Here is a 13123-nt window from a genome sequence, read left to right on the forward strand (position 1 = left end):
GCAGAACTTTGAGCCCCTGCACTTATCCTTTTACAAATTAAGCACTGGCAAAGGGCCTCACCTGCAACCACCGGCTCAAAGTAAGCAATGAACATATGAATGAGTGATATTCTTTAATCAGTGGTCCTGGAGGAGAAAGTCCATTTTTATTATGACTTCAAATAATGGCATTCTTTATGCATATGAATACCTACCCCTGGGTACACGCTTAACAAAATTGCACTTCTTTAGAATAACTTTTACAACGAATTTTTCAAACAATGAAATAGTGGAGTATAAACTCTTTAATATTCCCCGGAGGAGAGGCCATTCGATCCTGCAGCACCATCTACTGGCCATATCGCATGTCGTCAACAATTACATAGTTACAGAAATTGGCAACTAAATATCCACCTGTTTGTGACGAACGTAATCTGATATTTAGCCGATTCACAGTGCTCTTGATTTTTAAACGAGTTTAGTTTTATTGTTTGGATTCTCCATTTCAATAACTATATCAAAAATCAGTGAAACAGGCGCATGTAAAAGCTAGGTATCTGCACCAATTTACAATGGTAAAAGCGCCGAATGTCCTGCTTTCGGTGGGGCACGTGCTCTAGAGGTGGACAAGGTAGACACACACTTCATTGAGCTAGCTGAGTCATGCAGAGCCAAGAGTTTGGGTTGGCTCGAGGAGCCACAGCACGAGCCGAGCCATCGAAAGATGTGGTATGTAAATTATGCATCATGAATTGCCATGAAAAAAATATGATTCAAACCCTTTCACATGAAAATAAAATGTTGCTTCTCCAACGTTTCGGTTTCAATTTAGTAGATCATATTATATCCCGTAACGGAATGAATTACCAAAAAGGAAATTTGAAACAGAGACGCCCTCCAAGCCAACACACACACCACCAGTACTTTTTTTTTTTAGCACCTGCCAGCGGGCTAGATTACGTCATTGCTGGTAGAAAAATACATTTTCCACAAGCAGAAGGGAATTACAAGAGGCCTACTGGGCGAAGGTATCGGAAGAAGCCCAGTCTGCTGCTCTGGGAATGTTCTGGAAGGGCGCCTTTAATTGTTCAGCCCATGAGGCTGCCCTGTCTCTGGTGCATACTGCTTCCATCCCAGTCTGGAGATGCTAGTGTGAACACCGGCCTAAGCAAAGGCAATTGTAAAAGTGAACCAGTGGTTCTATCTCTGGCTAGCGAGTAACCTGTGCAGCTGCATAAACCGGAGCAGTTGTGGCAGCGCCTCACTGGCTGAGTGAAACTGCTGAAGTGTTGTGCCCCTGGCCCGCTGCTCCAAAAGAGGTAAAAAAAAGACTCTGAAAGCCTGAGAGGACTCGTTCTTTCCTTGTACACCAGGACTACTGCCTGGCATCCAAGTGATGTAAAATTTCTTTCAAAAGCAGAAGGATGAGGTAAAAAAAAAAAAAGCTTGATGACCTAACTCCAAAAAGCTGTGGAAAGTGGACAAGAGAAACTTAATCCACTGAGCTCAGAGGTTCAACACTGTAACCCTGGAGCCTCCTATGTCCTCTGGGCAAATCCAAGAGGCGTGGGGAGAAACCAATAGCTTCACCACTAGCCGATCCAATAAAAAAAACTCTGACATTATACAGATTCCAGAGCTTTTCCTACTTCAAGCCCACACGGCACCTTGAAGACTTACTATTTGTCCCCTGAAGAAGTAGAATCATCTAGGCAACCGCCCCTACCCCCCGAATAACTTTGTGGAAATCACAGGACAAAAGTAGGAAACCCCTAGTTTCACGCAACTTATGAAAAGCCCCCAGTGTTGTCCAGGCGGTTTCAAGGAAGAAGGATGTCTCCATGCGATTCCTAGAAAGGCCCCAGCATTGAATGCCCAGCATTCAACTTAGACATCACAATTAAATCACAGGGTGTTACTGATTAAGGCAATCAATGGAGAAGTTTGGATCTTCTATTCTGGTACCACTGGCATCCTTTGGATAGCAAAGTCCAGCCCCTTGACTAGCTAAGAGGGACACCCAGAATCACCACTTTCAGCAATTCACTGATGGGCACGATATATGCAAGAAGTGCTTTAGATCACCACTGTCATGTATTTGACCCCAATGGTAATTATTTTATTGAATGCTTTGCACATACATTTACCTTAATCTTCAACATAACAATGTATTTACTGTGTGACATTCCTGTTAAGTTAACCATAACTTTCATGTTTTCTGCTTGGCAAGTATTTACCTCTTTCTCTTTACAAGAGCCAAGCTGTACCAGTCAGCGTTATTTGAATGCATCTGAAGTTTGAGTTTTAATGTGATTGTTTATCTTTATATATTCCTCAGAGTGAAATATTGAGCAAGCACCAGAGAATAAGAAACCCTGGCTGTATCACCTCACTCTAGTTATCAAGCTAAAGGTAGTGCGGCAGAGGCTCCATTGTGTGTTCGTCTTGGAAAAGAACTGAAGTTACTTTATTGTAATAGTCGCAATCCTGATTGGCTCCCCTCATAAGAATGGTTTGGAGGTGTAACTGTTATTAGTTGGGGTTATTAGTTGTGCAGGATGTGAGGCCTGTGCAAGTAATAGGTCCGCAATTATCCCTTACTAGGAACCAAGCACACCATTGTAGCGCTTGACTCTCTCAGGCTAGCGAAGCGGAGTAATCCAAGGCCTACTCAAGGGAGGTAGCACAGGCTAGTAATCACCATTCGCTGGCTCTCATAATAACATTCCTCAAATGATTATCCAGTCACTGCTTTTTCTGTGAAAAAGGAAAAGTACATTTTTACACAATACTAAATACTACACATTTTTTACAAATATATACATCAGCTAGATTGAAATACCTGTGGTGACATTCTGAGATCACATTTGACCCCTAAATGGTCATTATACCCATAATCACAGAACCCCCACCCTTACCTATACCTGATATAACAACATAATATAAGGAGGTTAAACTTTAAAAAAAAATACCAATAACCACATAATAAAGACCACAATTGCATCAAAGAACTCAATAGCCATGCTTAAATGTAATTATTTTAATCAATAAAGCATTGCAATGGGTATTAAAAATGACCTGTCAAGAAAGCATTAAAAATCAAAATATCTTGTGTCTGAATCTTTCTTAACACTCTTTAGGCCACATAACATGCAGCCACAGAACTGACCCATAGGGGCCACTGCACTCTCAGGCTGTAAAAGAAAAGTGCCAGCTTTGGTGATGCTTTAAGTCAAGATTGGAAAGCCTTGAGGTCAAACATTTCTTGACCCCAGAAAATGGGTCAGTTTTTAAAAGTTAAGCAAGGGGAGCACTGCTGTCCTCCTGCAACCCCAAAGCTATTTTTGATGCATGTTGGTGGTGCCTCAGCCCATTTTGGGATCATCACAAGCAAGGAAAATATGCAAAATGACCCACAGTGCATTGTAGGGCACCCCCCCAGTGGCACTCCCATCATCTCCAGAAACGTTGCGTTGGCACAAACACACGACCATTGTTAATTAATGAATTTGGTTGTCTGTTACAACTGTCAGGAGTTGATGTCTAGTTGTGAACTGATGTGTTGATATTATTTATACCTCTGTTCATAACTTCTTTTGCTTGAATTTATTTTTCTGTATATGTCTCCCCAGATTCTTATTTGATGCTTTAGCACTACATATAAAAATTTCTTAAAATACAATTTTACTCTCTTCGTGTCTCTCTTCTCCTTCCTATGATTCATTCGATTTGGATTTTTAAGCATGATATCCTGTGGATACACTGGAGTGTGATAATTAACCTTATTTTATTAGCAGCATTCACTGTGGTTCCTTTGTTGCACGCAGCTTTTCGCCAAACGTTTTATTTCCCTTTCATTTATTAGTGTGCCCTGGTCGCACCCAGGGCACCCCAAGACATTTGCCATCAGTAGAGCAACACAGGGAGCCCACTCTGGCGCTGACCAGCAGGCTACCCACACGGCGGACCTGTTTCTCCTGCCAGCATGTTCCTATCCCCGCCTGTATCCTTGTGTGCAGGCTGCTGCTGGCCTCTGTGCTCTCCCTAGTCATGGGCACAAGGAGTACCTCCACATTGAATTTGTTGGTCCTGGGGGATGAGGCCCCCCTGGACCATCTCAGATTCACCTGGCCCTTGGGGATGGGATCCCGGGGCTGAAGGAAGTCTGGGTAGGGAACCCTATGCATGCTAACTTGTGGGGTCCCGGCCCACCCTCGGGGTTCTCTCTGAAAATGCGTTGGAGCACAACACGCCCTGTTGCCAGCTGGGCAGGTCAAATGTTGAAGACTTTAAAAGTGGAACTATTGGGTTCTGATGGGCCAATTTCAAAGATCTTTGGCTCATCTTTCTCCCGATGGCAAGCTCTAGCTACTACCAGGAGCATTGTCAGTATGCCTTTTGGCCTCTACAGGGGCACACTCGGCAAGGATCTAATTTCACTGGCTCCCTGCGCCAGCCTTTTTCTCTGCTTTCCCCTCCATACATCGTGTGACCTCCTGGCAGTCGTGCAGGGCATCTGGGGTGTCAGTGGAGTCCAGGTTTTGCCCCATCTGGTCCTAAGGGGGAGTAAGTGGGACAGTGGAGAAAGACAGTGGTCCTGAAGTCTGCTGCATGCAGAATCCTTAGTTCATTAAGATATCAGGGGGCGTGTCCTTTTAGCCCTCCATGGTATTGCCGTTGTCCAATTCCAGTGTCCAACTCTCTGTCTCTCCCTTGTACAAGAGCTTTTTAATAGGTGATGGAAAATTCTAGGTGCCAATTCTAGGGTGCCACATAACCCCTTCACTCCTGTCCCAACCCTACTGCACAGCATGTTGGAACAATCCAAGTTAGCTCCGGCAAGTGGTTTCTGTTCGCATCTGCTCTGGGGTCCTCAGCTCTGCACCTAGCTGACATAACTGTCTGGGACTTTCCCACCAAAATCTGAAAGGGAAACCTCTCCTGTGTGGGGTCCAGAAGTTTGGGCTAACTCCTTTGTTCAGTGGGCCTGGACTGTCCTTAGCATGGTACAGTGTGACAGCTAATTTAAAAAAATGAAGATTTTTGTCCCCACCCCTTCCTCCTCAGGAGCTGAGTTGAAACACTGTTAATTACTCTGTTTGTGTGGAGAGGCCTCTGTTCCCTCTGCTGGGGAACAAAGTAATTAATTCAGTCTATCAGGGTAACAAAAGGCCTGGAATCTGATCCTGAGCTGAGCCAGAGAAACATGAAAATTCTGGAAACTCATAAGGTGTACATGCGGACCCTTCTGACTTGCATATTCAAACTTGGCGTACATATTTCTGTAGTGTAGTTCCTATTTTCCCAATAGGCTCTGCGCATTGGAATAGTACCTACAGCAGTAAAGGCCTAGACCAGACGTTAACTAGGTCTACTACTGTCGATACTAGACTTAATTTTTGGGTTTGCCAGCTAAGGGATTTAGTTTCTGACAACCATAGAACATGACAACTTTGCTCTCCCCTAATCAAGAGTCAATCTCAAGAGTCGTGTGAGCACAAGGCAATTATTTTACTCAGTCAGTACGTGCATTCTTAGTCTCATCAGAATGTAGAGAAAAGGAAGAGACGGGCGTGTTCAATAAAAGATGTTATTTATTGATCAGTCTCTTTTCTCGTACAAGAGAAATGGATCGATATTATTGCAATACTTATTGTTAAGTAAAGTGCATACATTAGAAGCAATAGTATAAAATAATACTGTAAAAACATTGATATGGTTTCTGAGCCATATGATGTTTAAAATGATTAAAATATATTTACATACACATATACATTTGACTAAACGTACTCAACTGGTGTTTCTAAATACGCCTACCCCGTGTACCTGACCTAAGTCTAATGCGTGGGCGGGAATAGAAAGTTACAGTTTAAGTTAAGTTTGTTTTTGCCAAGTGAATAACTAAAGAATTCTCTGTGAGGGGTTATTCAGTTCTGTACCTGGAATTTAGGATGAATGAGGAATGGTATCTCTTTCTCTGCTCTCGATATTCCAGGCTGCCTGCGAGGGCTACCCGGAAGCGCCGGTGCTGGGTCTCTCGGCTTGAGATAGCAGCGCGTCTCTCAGCGCGTCAGGAAGGCGGGGCTGCTGCCAGCGGGGTCTGCTTCTGCTCTCGGCTTCGGCAAGTATGGCTGCTCCGTCTTGTCACCACGCGTGTGTTTGCATAGGGCAAGGTCGGCAATATTTATACCTTAAAGGTGCCGGGATTGACGTAAGGATGGACATAGGTACGTCAATATAGATGTCATACGACTTGCTCGTTAGCACATTCTTTACTAAAGTTCTCTGTGAAATCAAAACAATGGCCGCACGGATTATCCAGGTTGTCATAGGTTTGATTTGTTATGAGAACGTCGTATGCCTTATCAGGGGCTGGAGGAATGTCGCTTGTCTAATTAGATCTCAAGCGTTATGACCTAATCAGATAACACGTTCCTGTGCCGTAGTGTGACTGCGTCAGATAACGGTATCTGCATCATGGGGGTTTTCTTGCCTCATGGGCTGACTGTTAGTTAACTAGCTAGGTAGTTTAACCAGAATAGGGTCAGGAATAGGGGGATCGATTCAGAACCTATAGAAATACACGACACCCACTCCACGCTAACTATGGTCATATCTACTAATCTATGCATAGTATAACATAGTACAACATACTATAGAGTATAGTGTATACCTTACCACCCCAAAATACATAAATGCATTTTGAAATTTTCAAATATACTGAAAAATTGCAGTCATATATTGTATGCACTTAAGCTATGAATTAAATGCAAAAGTAAGCACGCATTTTATGCATTATTGCTTGTTGGTATATGAGAAATACACATGAAATGGCTCTTAATATGGCTATACAGAAAGAAAAGTCGAAACCATTTCATCACATAATATATTTTGTGAACATACCAGCGGGCAGCTAAAGTCTATATAAAGTATCTAAAAATAGAAATCTTAGTTCTCTAGGAATAGTTTCTTACTTTAAGCAGAAGATCAGTGTCCCGTGGAAAAAATATATAGAAAAATATTTTAAGGGCTTGCTGAAAACGGTTGCTGTCCGTGAACTGGATTGTAATTGTTCATGTGACTTTATTTTTAAAGTTGAAGGCCGAATTCAGGGAACGCCGTGTGCGAGTTTACTCAAAAGTCTCTATTTCTGTTCCGGAGAGAACATCATATCATTCAGGCTTTCGAAAAAACTGTCAACAGCTTCATGGGAAAGTTCCTCTAAGTCGGAAATAGGGGTAACCATGCATTCGTGCGCATGATTGTCTCCATTGACATTCTGATTTGCATTGCTGACAGAAGGTCGTACCTGTTCGATGCTGCTTTCATCTTGAACTTCACTACTCTTCAATCGCAGTGGTGAAGATTCCAGGAATGCCGTCATCAGAATTGGCAGCCTTTGAGGGCAGCACAGTGCGTGAACCTTGGTAGGAACCAACAGTGTATCTGCATCCACCGGCGCATCCGATTGTAGCGTCAGACAGGTGTCTAACACGCATTCTTCTCCGCATAGCAGACACCTTAGTACAGGTAAAACACACCTTTGCCACATTGGTCGAAATGATAGAAACCAAGTCATGTTTAGGTCTATAAGCCGGGAGAGTCCCAGGATTTTTGATATCCGGTCCCGGTATCCAATGGCTAGGATCGTATCTTCCATTGTCGCGAGAGTTTGATCTGTGACATGGGTTGCCATAACGAAAAATAAGGACCAGGAATAGGATTCCTGCAATTAGTCCTAGAATCAGGGGAAGTCCGCCAAAAATCGAATGGACGAAATCTGGAAAAATACCCAGTATGGCTTTGAATGGTGTTAATGCCATCGAAAATACTGTCTTAAATACCTTTGAGACCCCAGTGGTATCAGAAATATTTAAGATTTCGCTCAGGATTTCGGCGAAATGTACGGGGGAATTAGTTGATAATAATGTATGTATCTCTGCAGTCGTCCTTGCGACTTGTAGATCATACGTTTCTTTAGATGACGTGAGCCTTGTAGGCGTCTGAAGAAGCACTGTTTTCATTCTGCTTAAAGTATCTATTCGAATAGAAGTAATTTTCAAACTGGGCCATGCCCTCGTCTCCCTGTCTGGGAAGGAGCTGGGGAACAAAGAACGTCCACAGCACTTGACCTTCGCCGTCGTAGTGACGAGATAAGGAGTCCCGGGCATAAGACTACAACATCTGCGGTCTACAATAAGAATGTAACTCCCATTATAGAGTCTTTGAAAGAATGGTTCTATTTCAGTTGCAGGTGCGCCTTGCTGGTGACATGAAAGGTTGTATGAATTCCCTTCACAGGCTCCGTGCAAACTAATACCGTTACACAGAAGCGTGCCGCTTAGTGACATAGCACAATTGTTGCCACTAAGAAACACTTTCTGTCCTTTGTTACTGACACATGCATGTGAATAGGGCAGGTTCCAAGTTGTTTTAAGGTACCCCTTTCCCAATTTCTCGTACATGCCAGCCTGTATATATTTTTGGCAGTATTGAAACCTGAAGGTTGAGATTGGAATATTTATGATTCCGTGGATTATCCATTCACTGACAGGTCGTTCTGACATTGTCATTGGTAATCTTTCTAGTTTTTCAATGCTCAAGATTGTATAATCAGCACCCTTCTGCGCCATACCGATTTGTCTATCAGTAAGGTTAAAGATTTGGAATAGTGACGTTGTGTTGATTAAACGCCAAGGCACATAGCCTGAACGCAGATTTTGTAACGTCCAGCCAAGCTGTACAATAGAACGCAATTGTGACTGTCCATGTTGTAATAACAGTAAGTCTTGCGATAATATATCGATTGCTGAAGACACAATGCTGTCCAATGAAAAAATTCTGGAGGACAGAGTCATTAACCCATTGTCCACTACAGAAAGTGATTTTTCCAAATTAATACGATCAATTTCACGTATTCTCTCTGCTGTCTCAATTTGAGTAACCTTCCAGGCCTCATTGTATGCTGCATATACAGAGGCTGCTATGAAACGCTTATGACGCTGTTTGCGTGGTCCCAGTATGAAATCACGCAAGTCAGCACCATCAGTAAGTAAAGTTAGGTGTTGCTTAATTTCAGGCAGTGTGGAAGTTTGTAGCCATTGAAGGCATAATTTCCCCACACTGTAGGTTGTTATTATCCCTGGGTGATGTCTTTGAGGATATCTAGGGTCTGGCCTGGTCATTTTGAAACCCTGTGTTTTATTCAGGAATCTATCTTGACAGTTATTTGTATCTGTGGGCCAGATTAACCATTGTTTCCAATCAGGATGTGTTCTGTTTTGGTTAAGTATATGGTTTATGTCTATTTCTTCATCTGTTTCAGAGCTATTGCTAAACATTGTCGGCTTTGGAATAGACAGGTTATTTAAATCTTTGATTTTGGCTAAGCCAAGACAGGTGGTTTGTTGAACAGTGTCATTTAAAAATATCATTTGTTCTGGGATCATGCAGGCTCTAAACAAAGCTTCTAAACCCTGTACTTGCCATTCTTTTGTACCCCAAACACTTTTCAAATCAACATTTTTGTCCCAATAATCAAATCCAAAAGTATTCATTTTTTCAAAGAACGAATCAGAATAAATCAATTTTGTGTTGGTTATCATGGTTTTCATCCCTGTCTTGTTTGACAATTTGTAATAAAATGTTTCAGCATTAGTTATGTTAAAACCTGAAAAATATGAATATTTGTCATAAACGGTTCTAGAGCTCCCTTTTGGAGGTGTAGCACAATGTTCCCATTGATTATAATTTAAAACATTTCTAGGTTGTGCAGATTTATGCAAGAAATGGTTACCATAATGGTTATAGCAATACATACTATCATAATTTGTAGAACCCTGCAAATAATCATGTTTTGTAAATTTAGCAGACATTACTAAGTCAGACATCATATTATTTATACTTTCAAAGTCCCAATCATCAGCAAATGAGTTTGGTTTTGCAAAATCACTCAAGGAGATCTTGATTTGGTGTGGATATTTCAGGATCTCGACCGGACCATAAATTTCATAGTCAGTGTTGTCCCAGGCTACCCCACCAGGTATTGGAATTGCTGTGAAGTTGGCTGAAGAAAGTTCTGAAGAAAGTTCTCGTTTCTTGACGTGTGAAGATGTGTGTGGTTTGAGGACCAAGTTGATGTTCTGACTTGCTGTGTCCATTTTAGCATATTTTCCCTCAATGAAGCGTCCCAAGGTAAATACCATGATGAGCCAAAGTATGAGGATAAATGCACCAAAACCCACCCAAAATTCAATCCATGGAGAAACCAGATATGTTTCTTTCAGTTGTTTCAAAAGTTCCTTAGCTTTGTCTTTAAAGGATTTTGATGATGGCTGTGTCTTTTGTTCACTGAAGCCGTCAGAGGAATCATCGAAGTTGATGAAGTAACCAGATGCAGTTCTGTCAATTGTTCCAATTGGTTCAGGATTTTTGTTTTTTGCATTTTCACTTGGTACTTCAGTATAGATTGGTGTCTCTCTGCTAAATGTCTTTATTTGGGTTTTCAGAGGTCTTAGTTCTATTGCATTGTTGCATAGTCCTTGTTGTTCTTCTGTAGGCGTTTCGAATGTGATGAGCCTCTTTGATAGGACCTCTGTACTGGTAGCAAACCTTGGTGTTCTGCTACTTATTGGGAGTCCACTTGGCCTACTGTTTGTTATCGGCCACATGTTGTGGTTTTACCAGGTCGATGGATACAACTCGGTTCTCCTTTTTTCCAGCAAGTGGCGGTAGTACAACTGATCTTGTCCCGTTGACAGACAAGACAGGAACTGCTTTTCTGTAAGAAGGCCCAAATTCCTTCTTTACCGCGATCTTCTCCCTGACTAGATCCCCGACTTTTGGAATCCAGACAGGTCTTGCTGGGACAGGTGGTGAATCTTCAGTGGTCGTTGGCTGTTGTTTCAACTGTATGTTGCTCAGGTCTTTTCTTGTTTTGTTTAAGTCCTGCAAAATAGCCAAACGGTCTTTGACATCAAAGGTTTTTTCTATTACCACTGAAGTCTGACTATCAAGGTCAGAGATCAACATCCTAGTTCCGAATAATAATTCGTACGGACTGAATCCCTTCAGAGAATTTCTTGGCAAGTTATTTAGACTACGTTGGACACTTATTAGATGTTTGACCCACCCAGCTCCCGAACCTAATATCCTTTCTATTATAGATTGCTTTCTGTCACGGTTTTTTCTTTACACCGTCCCATACCCTCAGGAAGGAAGTGAGAAGATTCCCGCTGGGCTGTGCTCATTTGGCCATGTTTCCCCCCCAGGCTGGTTTGCTTGAGTGAAAGAAATGGTCGAACGTAGCATGCTCTTAGCGTATATGCCATTTAGACTCGCAAATCTTGTATAACAGTCCGGACGTCAGCCGAGTGCTGTGGATCTACATTATAAGTGGAACTAGCCTGTATATGTTAATCGCAAGCCATTCTTTTTGCTGGTAATATTATCTGCCTTGATACGACGAGGTATTAAACTGCTTCTCTCCCCACTGCGATCTCTGTTGCAGTTTGGGCAGTTTTTTACAAACATGGTGTAGTGCAGGCTCATGCCTGGCCACCAGTACCGTGATTGTAATTCTTCCAGAGAATCTTTTAATTTAAGGTGTCTGTGACCCTCGCCCATGTGTGCGTCTGCGATTAACAAGTTTCTCCTGTCCATGTTTGGAATCCCTCTATCCCCCACTCCAGGGATTCGAGCAAAAGGGACGGAGTTTGCATCGATTATGTATGTATAATTGAGTGGATAATTGATCGGTAACGCTGAGCAGTCGCCTTTTGATGACGTTTTCACCGCCAGCAATGTTTCGCCGTCAATGTATTTTAATGTACGCTTTTTTCGATCTACGGGAGCCTGTTTACTGGCTGCCGCTGCGGCTGTTTCAGCCAATGAATTCCCTACAACGTGAACGCCATCACGCTGGTGACTCAGTGAGTGTGTCACGTGAGTCTTTGGTAGTTCTTTTTTCAAAAGAGCTACTTGTTCCCAGAGCAGTCTCTGCTTTATTGGTGCATCTGTGTCATCTTTGTAACCGGTCTGAATCCATGTCTGCAAATCCTTGTTATATGCTTTGACGCAGTAATATGAATCTGACACTATAAGTGTCGGGAATTCGCGATCCGCATTATCTAGCGCCATTTTCAAAGCTAATATTTCAGTTTGTTGTTCTGAATTGGTTTCTACTGAGTGTGTCTTTGTTAATAGAGGTCTTAGTTTACCTCCGCGCCACACTTCTTTTGTAATCTCACATGTGGGGTTGTATGCTTGTTCTCCCCAAACGGAGGGTTGAGCATGTCCGTCTGTATAGATTACACAGGCGTAATGTCGTAGAGGCAGAATGTCGATTGGCAGAGGATACGTCTTTTCATATTTTAGATTTTCCAATTCTTTCAGTTCTTAAAAGACTGTCAACCAGGCAATACTTGATAATTCATATCCTCCGTACTGGATTTTCAGATGGGCAATTCTGGACTTTTTGAAGTTGAATTTGTAACCCTCTGCAGCGAAACCAAGTATTATGGTGTTCACTCTTTTCAAGTGAGTTTCCAAGTCATCATCTGTTAAGTAAATGTCATCGACATAAGATAATGCTTCATCATCATATAGTTGTAGTAATTCTGTTACTCTCGCTGAGAATACCCCCGGGCTGTTCTTGTACCCCTGGGCTAACCGACAGAATTGTTTTTGAGTGCCATTTACTGAGAAAGCTGTTAAATATCTGCTCTCTGGTGCTATGTTTTGACAAAAGAAGCCATTGGAGATGTCCAAGGTTGTTTTGTATTTTTTGCGCACTATGTTATTCATTAGTGCAGCACTGTGTGAGTTTTGCACTGCAAAGGTTTTGCAACATGTGTTAAGGTGTCGGTAATCCAAAACTAGACGATATGAGTTGTCTGGTTTGGCGACCGGAAACAAAGGATTGTTCATTTGTGAGGTGCAAGTTTCAATCACCCCCTGGTATTCTAGCTGATCTAGTATTTCATTTACTTGTTTTTTAGCTTCTTGCTTAATTGGGTACTGCCTTTGTGCAGTTGGTTGTGATTTTAACTGGACTTTGTGAGGAGGAGAATCCTCATCCCATCCTACATGATTTTTATATAAAGCAGGTGCTAAGGCCACTGCCCACTTTCTAGCAAGTGTATAT

This window comes from Lissotriton helveticus, chromosome 4_1 (assembly GCF_964261635.1).
Source record: "Lissotriton helveticus chromosome 4_1, aLisHel1.1, whole genome shotgun sequence".
Lineage (NCBI taxonomy): Eukaryota > Metazoa > Chordata > Amphibia > Caudata > Salamandridae > Lissotriton > Lissotriton helveticus.